We start from the raw sequence: 9,871 nt of genomic DNA on the forward strand, positions 1-9,871 counted from the left end.
CTCGTGTTCCAGTGCTTTGATCTCTATGTCATTTTGGCCCTCGCTGTGTGCCTATCATCAGGATTGAAATTTGATTATTTGACGATAATGGGCTTGTAAACTTCTGTGTAATGAAAGTGTTATTTCAATGCCATCAGAATTGCCAGAAATACAAAAAGTAATTATCAACCTTTTTCGGGGGCGATTTGTTAACATTTTAACTAGATATTTTTTATATAACCCGACACTACAAGTTGTGATTCGTTTCAGTTTTCATTTCTTTGCTCTAGACGCTAAAGTAAATAGTCCTACTATCCCACTTTTGATTGCCCTCAAAATCCCAATCTTTTCCCTACCCTCTCATGGACAAAACCTCTCATGGACAAAACCTCTCATGGACAAAACCTCTCATGGACAAAACCTCTCATGGACAAAACCTCACATGGACAAAACCTCTCATGGACAAAACCTCTCATGGACAAAACCTCTCATGGACAAATCCTCCCATTGACAAGACCTTCCATGGACAAAACATCCCATGGACAAAATCTCCCATGGACAACATCTCATTTTGACAGGGCGGACAAACCATCCCAGATCATTTTGACATGGTAGACAAAATATACCAGACCATTTTGACAGGTTGGACAAACATCCCAGATCTCTAACTCCCAAAGCCTGTTAATAGTTAGGTAAAAATCAATTACATGTACATTCGGAAATAATTTAATGATTTGTGAAAAACACATTTGTTGTGGTGGTAAATGTGTGTCCATACTGGCAAACATTTATGGGATCTTGTATCCAGGATGAGAGGTTTTGTCCACCTAATCAAAACGGTATGAGAGGTTTTGTCCACCTAGTCAAAACGGCATGGGAGGTTTTTGTCCACCTAGTCAAAACGGCATGGGAGATTTTGTCCACCTAGTCAAAATGGCATGGTAGGTTATGTCCACCAAGTTCATGGGAGGTTATGGGAGGGATAAGTCCAGTATCCTTCAGTGTTACCAAAAAGAACGCGGTTCAAGACACACCTTACACCAAATAAGAAACAACACTCTGAGATAACACACACGACTCAAATCGCATCGTATTGTCATGTGTAAATGTAGGGGTAACAGTTGCATGATCAAATTTTAGATCACTATGTGTTACTTCGAGGTATATGTTATAGCTTATCATGCCCCCTTCGAAGAAGAGGGGGTATATTGCTTTGCACATATCGGTCGATCGGTCGGTTTGTCCGTCCATTGACCAAAGCTTGTTAGAGTGAAAACTCGACAATTCCCTGACGTATGGTCATCATACTTGACATGTAGGTTGGGCCTGACCAGTAGATATCCCGATTTTAGGGGTCATCGGGGACAAAGGTTAAAGTAACAGAGACCTTTTACGCGAAAAGGTTAATAATGATTCTCTGAGTGATATCTCAACAATGCCTGGACCTATGATCACCAAACTTTACATGGAGGCTGAGCATGACCAATAGATGACCCCTTTTGATTTAAGGAGTCATCGGACTAAAGTTCAAGGTCACTGTGACCTTGAATGCGAAAAGGCTGTTCGAGTGATAGCTCGACATTGCCCGCACCCATGGCCCTTAAACTGGACTTTGGAGTTGCGCCAGACCAGTAGATGTCCACTTTTGATTTTAGGGGTCATCGGGTCAAAGGTTAAGTTCATAGAGACCTTGAACTCAAAACGCTTGTCTGTTTAATAACTCTACAATGCCTATACCAATGGCCCTCAAACTTGACATTTAGGTTTGGGGTGACCAGTTGATGACCCCTATTGATTATGGGGTCAAAGAATCAAAGGCCGAGGTCATAACTCATATTCATAATTCAAATTTACGTCATATTTACTTATTCCCTGTGGCTGAAAGGGTACATTTTTATCTGCAAATATCAGTCATCTGAAAAGGATTAAAAACTGTACCAACTATACTCACACTTTGAATAGTCATAATCAACTGCCTCAAAACCATCCAATGTCAATGACAAATCAGCTGTCATTTCGGTCCATGCATATTTAATTCAATTTTCCAAATAAACCTGCCAACAAAGCGCTCAGGGGGTGGGGGAGGCATCCAGTTTGACAAACATCTCTTGTTTTTACACTCAAAGCCGATGCAAGAATTGTTGCATTTTATTTTTGATGAAATATTCAAATATTGTTTAAGTTAACTTAATGAATATGTGAAGGTGTTCGAGGGTCGTTCGGAACGTTTTGAGATGGAGCATGCACCTTTATTTAAACTAAATTAACTTAATGTGTATGTGAAGATGTTCGAGGGTCGTTCGGAAAGTTTTGAGATGGAGCATGCACCTTTATTTAAACTAAGTGAACTTAATGGTATGTGAAGGTGAACGCAGGTCGTTCGGAAAGTTTTGAGATGGAGCATGCATCTTTATTTAAACTTAGTTAACGTTTTGTGTATGTGAAGGTGAACGCAGGTCGTTCGGAAAGTTTTGAGATGGAGCATGCACCTTTATTTAAACTTAGTTAACTTAATGTGTATGTGAAGATGTTCGAGGGTCGTTCTGAAAGGTTTATAACCGAGTATGTATATACGTGTTAATTAATGTTAATGAATACATAAATGTATGTTTTTGCATAAAGCAACATGTAAGGTAACGGAATGGCCCACTGGTTTGCTTTATACCGCATTGATTCAACTAAACATGAATCAACCTTAACATTGGCTTTATATAATGTAACAACTTTATCACATTTCTTTACATACCAAAAATATCGTATGTAATGCGATCTGCTAATTTGTTCACACATACACACACGCTACTTGATATATATGTGTGACAGTGTATGATAATGAAACATGCTAATCATTAAATGGTACTTAACAAGTATGTCATATACTAGGTTGTATTGCACATGTATAAACTTAAAACAATCACAACTTCAACATCTTCCTGACATATAAAACATTGTCTCTAATACTGTCTGCTAGTTTGTATACCAGGGGATTTCTAATCCGCCTATAGTCCTCACACATAGTCTTGTTCCTGCCAGAAAATAGTCCGGGTACCCAATAATCCAGAGATTTTGTAGGAGTAAACTGCCTACATCCCCTATAGTGGTGGATTACTGCCTCACTGGCGTCAGCATATAAAAATCTGAAAGTTGTTAGATTTTGAATTATTTTATGTAAGTGTTATAAAGAGTTGGATTAAATGTCCTCGATATTTCGTGGAATTGACCACACAAGACAATTATTGTTGAAAGATCTAGCGAATTTTAAACTATCAGCAAGTCAAGATGCATCAAACGCTTACAAGTATATATGCAAGTCGAAAGTTGTTGTAAATATGTGAATTGTTATAAAATATAAAATAACAAATTGCGCATACAAGTACAGAAAAAAAACAATTGAAAGATGTGAAACTCAGTAAAACTAAAGATATACCATTGAATTACCCTTTTAAAAACAGTGTGTGTATACCGCGTGATAAGTTGCGTCATAAATGCCTCGTCGATAGGCAATATTTTGTTTCGAATGCAGACTAAACAAAGATAACTTTACTATTTCTTCAATAATTTATATAATACATAGAGCAGACTTCGCCGCTTACAGAGCCCTACGTTCGGTCTTTTACCAGAGTTTGGTAGAGAGTTTAGTTTCTTAAAACACTGAGTTTTATTCGAAACAAAACGTTTCCTTCAGACGAAGCAATAATGACGTAATTTATCACGCGGTGTACACACACTGCTTAACAGACGACAAACCTTGTAACAAGACACAATAGAGTTTAATAGAAATAAGCATTATATATCATTTTCTATAACTGTTAAAACGCTCAAAACAATTTGCATGTTGGAATTAATATGATCATTATTTTGTTGACTTACAAATTTAATATTATCATTATTTTGTTGACTAACAAAGTTAATATTATCATTATTTTGTTGACTTACAAATTTAATATTATCATTATTTTGTTGACTTACAAATTAAATATAACCATTATTTTTTTTTTGACTTTCAAAGTAATATTATCATTATTTTGTTGACTAACAAAGTTAATATTATCATTATTTTGTTGACTTACAAATTTAATATTACCATTAATTTGTTGACTTAAAAACTAATATTATCATTATTTTGTTGACTTACAAATTTAATATTATCATTATTTTGTTGACTAACAAAGTTAATATTATCATTATTTTGTTGACTTACAAAACTAATATTATCATTATTTTGTTAACTTACAAATCATATCCCCGGATGGGATCACACGAATGAGACCAACACGTTCCTTGCTTTATCCTTTCAGGTATAAATATGTATTTCTTTCTGTCAATAAATGCTTGGGTGGATGTTGCGTATTCTTCTATAAATAACTGCGCTGTTTGATTAGTTGGTGGCCATGACGTCAGATGCATGGACGTCTCAAATGTGATTCCTGCAAACGTCTCATTTAAAAGCAAGCTGTCCTGAAAAAATACACGAGAACATAACACGGCGTTTTCTCCGACTGTGCTTTTTTGCGCCACATAATTCCACCTTCTTCAAATAAGTCCACCTGTTCACTTTAAATTCTTCATTTTTCATTTGCATGATTTTTTCTGGGCAATGAAGATGTAAAAATACATGCTCTCTAACGCAGCTGCACTGCGTCTTTCGATGAGATAGATATTGGAAACCTTAATCTTGTGGAATACAAAAACGCATATAGGCCAGCAACACAGGGCATAATATGGTTGTTAAGAATAGGGTAATTTTTATCAGGATAATCGATAATGAGAAAAAGAGTCCCTTGAAAAAGTGTTCTCATACTCAATAATAGAAAGAAATACTTTTGGATAAACAAACCCGAATTTGTATACCAGTGCTTGCCGTTATTTTGTTGTTTTGAAACAAGCAGTGTTATAGATAAAATATCGAATTTTAGCAAGCCAGGAAAACATGTTACGAGTGCAGAGCTTGTGCTAATATTGACCATTGAACATGTGCTATGAATATTACACCGGCATTAAAGCGTTAAGATATGTACTTCAATGTTTGACCTAAATCTACCTCGTAGTATGTAAAAGGTTACGTTCTACATATGCTATCCACCATTAAAAATCTTCTGTTAGACGAATACACTTTATGATAAGCGAACCGAATATAAATAACTTTACGGTGGCTCGTCTAAACGACTTACGAATGCGTTTAAAAGACTTAGTATATCGTTCAAACGACTAAGTAACTCGTAAAAACGAATTAGTATTTCGTTTAAACGAGTTACTTGGTTGTTTAAACGAGAGACGTTATTCGTTAAAACGAGGTTCATGAGTCGTTTTATCGAGTAACTAATTTGTTTTCACGAGATACGCTACTAAGTCCTTTAACCAGATACGTAAGCCATTTTTGTTTGTGGAGTTTTGTGCTTTTCTTCCATGTTTCTTGTTTGTTATCTATTTTTGTGTGTGTTTTATGTCTTTGGCGTTTGCCCAGTGCCATTAAACCGCGTTTATGTTTAAACGTTTTGCTACTGAGCTTGTTTCTGTAGTTTTTCACATAAGTATTAATGAGACAAAACAAAACAAAAACGTATGTCACCTCTATGCCGTCGAATTACATCCCACATTTTAATTATGATAAAACGTTATGTGCATAGTGCATTTGTACTCTTACGTACGCTAGATTAATTTACTTTTTATATTCCAGATATGTATAGAACAAGCGAATCTGAATCCCAACTTGTAAAAAGCAAAGTTTTTAAAGTTTTTGGAGATTTACTGGCATTTAAATTAGATTTTTTCTTTCAGTTCTTAGTTTTAACCCATTTTAGGAATATCAAATTGCCACCCATTGGATGCCCCTCACGTACGGTTTTAATCGCCGATGACGTAGAGTGTCATACCTACGCCGGCTCGTGGAGAAATAGTTCGCCGATTTATTTCTTTAAAGTTTATAATTCACACGTTTTTAATTGCAAACATGTTATTTACATGTCATTTACATTCATCAACAAACTTTTATCATTGCAATTATGTTCATGAATACATTTCAGTTATATGGTGCATTATTGTTTCTATAATTCGTGAGGTTCGAGATATTTTGATTCTTATCATTAGGCACTATAAATCATGACGATTTCACAAGCAATTGAAATCCAAGTTATATATCAGATTATGTAAATTAATCATTTTACGTGTGAAAGAATAAGAAATAGTTGTAATGTAGGCCTTTCTGGTGTAATACGCATTTATCAATCATATACATATGATACCTATCTTTGGTTTAAAGTTGCAATCATTTTTTCCTCGTGAACACCAAAAGTAAGCATTTAAATAATTGCTACGAAACTCGTTAGACTCAAGCTTATGGAGCTCCCACAGTGAAATATATTGGAATCGTTCACCTTCACAGGTAATTTCCCCCTCTAGATGTTTGTTGTTGTTTGTCAAAGTCAAGGTCTTGCGCAAATTTTATCCACCGATTGTGTCTGATTGAAAGAGTTTTCTTTGTTTCCAATTACCATTCCCATATCAGAATGGGAACCAGTATGAAGAGTCATTTAAATACAATAAGTTATGTGATTATAAATTATAATGATTCTTGATACAACGATATTTAGTTACGCGTGTTATTTATAGCATAGATCGCAGATTTCAAAAATAGCACCATTACTTATCTTCACAATTGAAAATATAAAAGAAGTAAAAAATCATAATCTCACCGCTAATTTCATCCAACTGTTCCTGAGGTCCGTCACATTCGGTATGATAAATTCATCCGCGTCAAGAAACAAACCATACTTGTAGTCAGAAAGCAGCCCCTGACAATCGGTCATAACAACCGCTTTGTCATTCCACGTCTGTTCTTGCTTGTCATGGAACGTTCTCCTGTACGTGTCTAAAGCACGAACAAAAGACATGCTAGGTTTGACCAATTAAAAATGCACTATTATTCTCACGTAAGATTCATTTTTTTAAACTCGATTATAATTTGATTGTTTAAGAAGATGTTCATTCTACTATACATTGGGTCGATTGTTCAACACTTTGTAAATATTTATTGGGATGTTTAATACATTGCAATACAGATAATATTCATGTTTTCCCACTTGGAAGATAGACAAAAAACGAACATACAATCAGCTCATATTAAAAAAAATCATGAAAAGCTTATAACGCGTGTCACGTAATGCTACTGTTCACTTAACTTTCGTGATAGTTTGTTCAGTAACCAACCAACAACTGTTTAAGTGTTCTAAGTCTTTATTGTTCCACGTTCTTTCTAAGTATAATAATCAGTATATAATACAGCATGGCATTTAAGGTAATCCCGCATCCCAACTGCCGTCCATTAAGGACCCAAGGCCGGTCTCCTTCCGTGCCTAACAAACTCTGTTTTCACATCCCAAATCATCTCTTTTATACTGATTTGTTGTCTACATATGACAGCTTTACAACCACAGGAATACACGTTTTTGTAATTAACATGACCATTTTGTACATTTGTACCAGGTCGGCTGTCAACCATCTTCATATTCAAATGACAATCAAATATGCCCTACATTACTAAACATACAGTATGTAGACACATATCCATTTAATTAAATCTTAATTATATCTTAAATATAACGTATTACGTCACATTCTATAGTAACTCTGCTACGTGACACGAGGATGTCTGAAATGATTTCATAAAAATGTCAAATACTAATCCACACATTTTAAAAATAGAAGGAACTCCAAATCGATATATCATTAATGTGGTATTTGTATAAAAGGCCATTTATTTTGCTATTTATTTAGTCGTTTATTGCTAAACACATATGAAAAAAGATACTTTGTAGTTCTTACATGAAAACATTCACAATAAACAATCCTTGACAGTCGATCATGACAACCGTTCTGCTATTAGAAGTATGTTTTCTTTTCATGAATTGTTCTCTTACTGAGCTCTAAAAGATAAGTAAAAGAAATGAAAAAGTAATATCCTTTTTGCGCATACATGTACCTAAATGAATGTATGTTTACCGGTTTATCAGTCTTTTTATGTGACTCATTTTCTCCAAATCCTCTACTATAAGGGTCAAACAAAAAACAAAGCCAATCCTCACCCATCTCCGGTCTACTAAATTCCACCGCCCTGACAAGTCCAAGGTTCTCATAAAAGGCCATCACTTTCCGGGCATTCGCGTTCAGGTTGTTCATATAGGTGAATACTTTTGTGGCACCCAACAGCCGTGCAGCCTCAAGCCATTCGATGACTCGTGTCGCGTTTAAAGAGTCGAAGGCCACCTTCCCGCAAACACCTACACCGTTTATCTGTAATAAATGTTTATGAATTGCATTGAGTTTTTAAAAAAAAAATAGTTTAAAAAGGAGTCGAACTATTCCTTTCCGCAAATTCTTTGCTATTTATGGATGGCATTGAGGCTTTTAAAAAAAACATGACCGCGACCAGTGTCGCATTAAGGAGTCGAATGGTTCCTTTTCAAAAATGCATGTACCGTTTATAGATTGCATTGAGGCTTTTAGAAAAACCATGACCCTCTGACCGTGTCGCATGTAAGGTGTCAAATAATACCTTTTCGCAAATGTCGATACTGTTTGTGCATGGCACTGAGGCTTTTAGAAAGACCATGACTCGTTAACAGTGCCATATGGATGGTGTCGAATGATACCTTTTCGCAAATCCATATACCTTCAGAGACGCAATAGAGGTAAAACCTTGACCAGTGGCGCATTTAAGGAGTCCAAAGTAAAGAGGTACCTTTCTGAAAACGGTTACAGCGTTTATAGATGGTATCAAGGCTATTCATTAATACCATTACCCGCGAACCGTGTCGCATTTAAAGCTTCGAATGATACCTTTCCGCAAATAGCTATACCATTTTATCTGTAGTATTTATTATATGTAGTTTAGGACTAGATCATTTTTGCGTGAATTTGGTTCTTATTTGATTTACAGGATTTTCCGACACACTTTTTCGGTGGGTATCGAGCTGATTAACATAATAATAAATACCAAAATGTCCTCTTTTTCACACTAGAATGAATTCAATTTGGCCAAATAATTGTACTTTGAATGCTTACTTAAAGGACGTACAATTTAACAATTATAAAAAACTTATATTACGATGAACACTACAGGTACGTAAACCCACTCAATATATGAAAACACAATCACTTTGTTTAGAGGTACATGGTATGGGACCAAATAACACTGAACGAGAGACACACATGTACAAACACCAGAAACAGGTCACACTCGCATAGCTGTATTTCTAAAAGATGGGACTATCACCTGGGAATGGACAACGTTACACGTCTCTACTTGGGGTTTAAGCTATTTTATACCTGCATAACCAGATCAAACATTTCATCAACAAATATCCAAATTTAAGCCTCTTCGAGTATCCGTTAACCAGTATCCGTCGGGACCGAGTAACATGTTTGTACACAAACAAAACGTGATATAGGCCGCCAGGATTGCGTCGTATAAGTTACGGGGTTAGTATGTGCCCGATATGGGATAAACGGGGCATAGGAAATTTTATCGGTTGTGAGCGAAGATCGAACCCGAATATGGTTTCCTGCACCCCGTATATCCCATATAGGGTCACCAACTAACCCCGTAACGTATATATTACGTCGTCAACCTGTTAACATGTTCCATTTATTCATCGGAATATTCATCGGAATCGGGAAAAAGACGCCATTTTGGTACGATATAAATGGTGACCCAATATTGAAAAATATGAGGTCACGTGAGCTCTGGACCAATGGCGTTGCGTCATTTATGTTGGAGGTGTGATATATTAGTATTCGTTTTATTATAATTATATGTCTCCGCTTTTAGTTATTTTTTTCAATACGGCGTGCTGTATTTTTTCACTGATGGATATGGAAAAGGAAAATAATAGGC

Source organism: Mya arenaria, chromosome 7 (genome assembly GCF_026914265.1).
Source record: "Mya arenaria isolate MELC-2E11 chromosome 7, ASM2691426v1".
NCBI classification, from domain to species: domain Eukaryota; kingdom Metazoa; phylum Mollusca; class Bivalvia; order Myida; family Myidae; genus Mya; species Mya arenaria.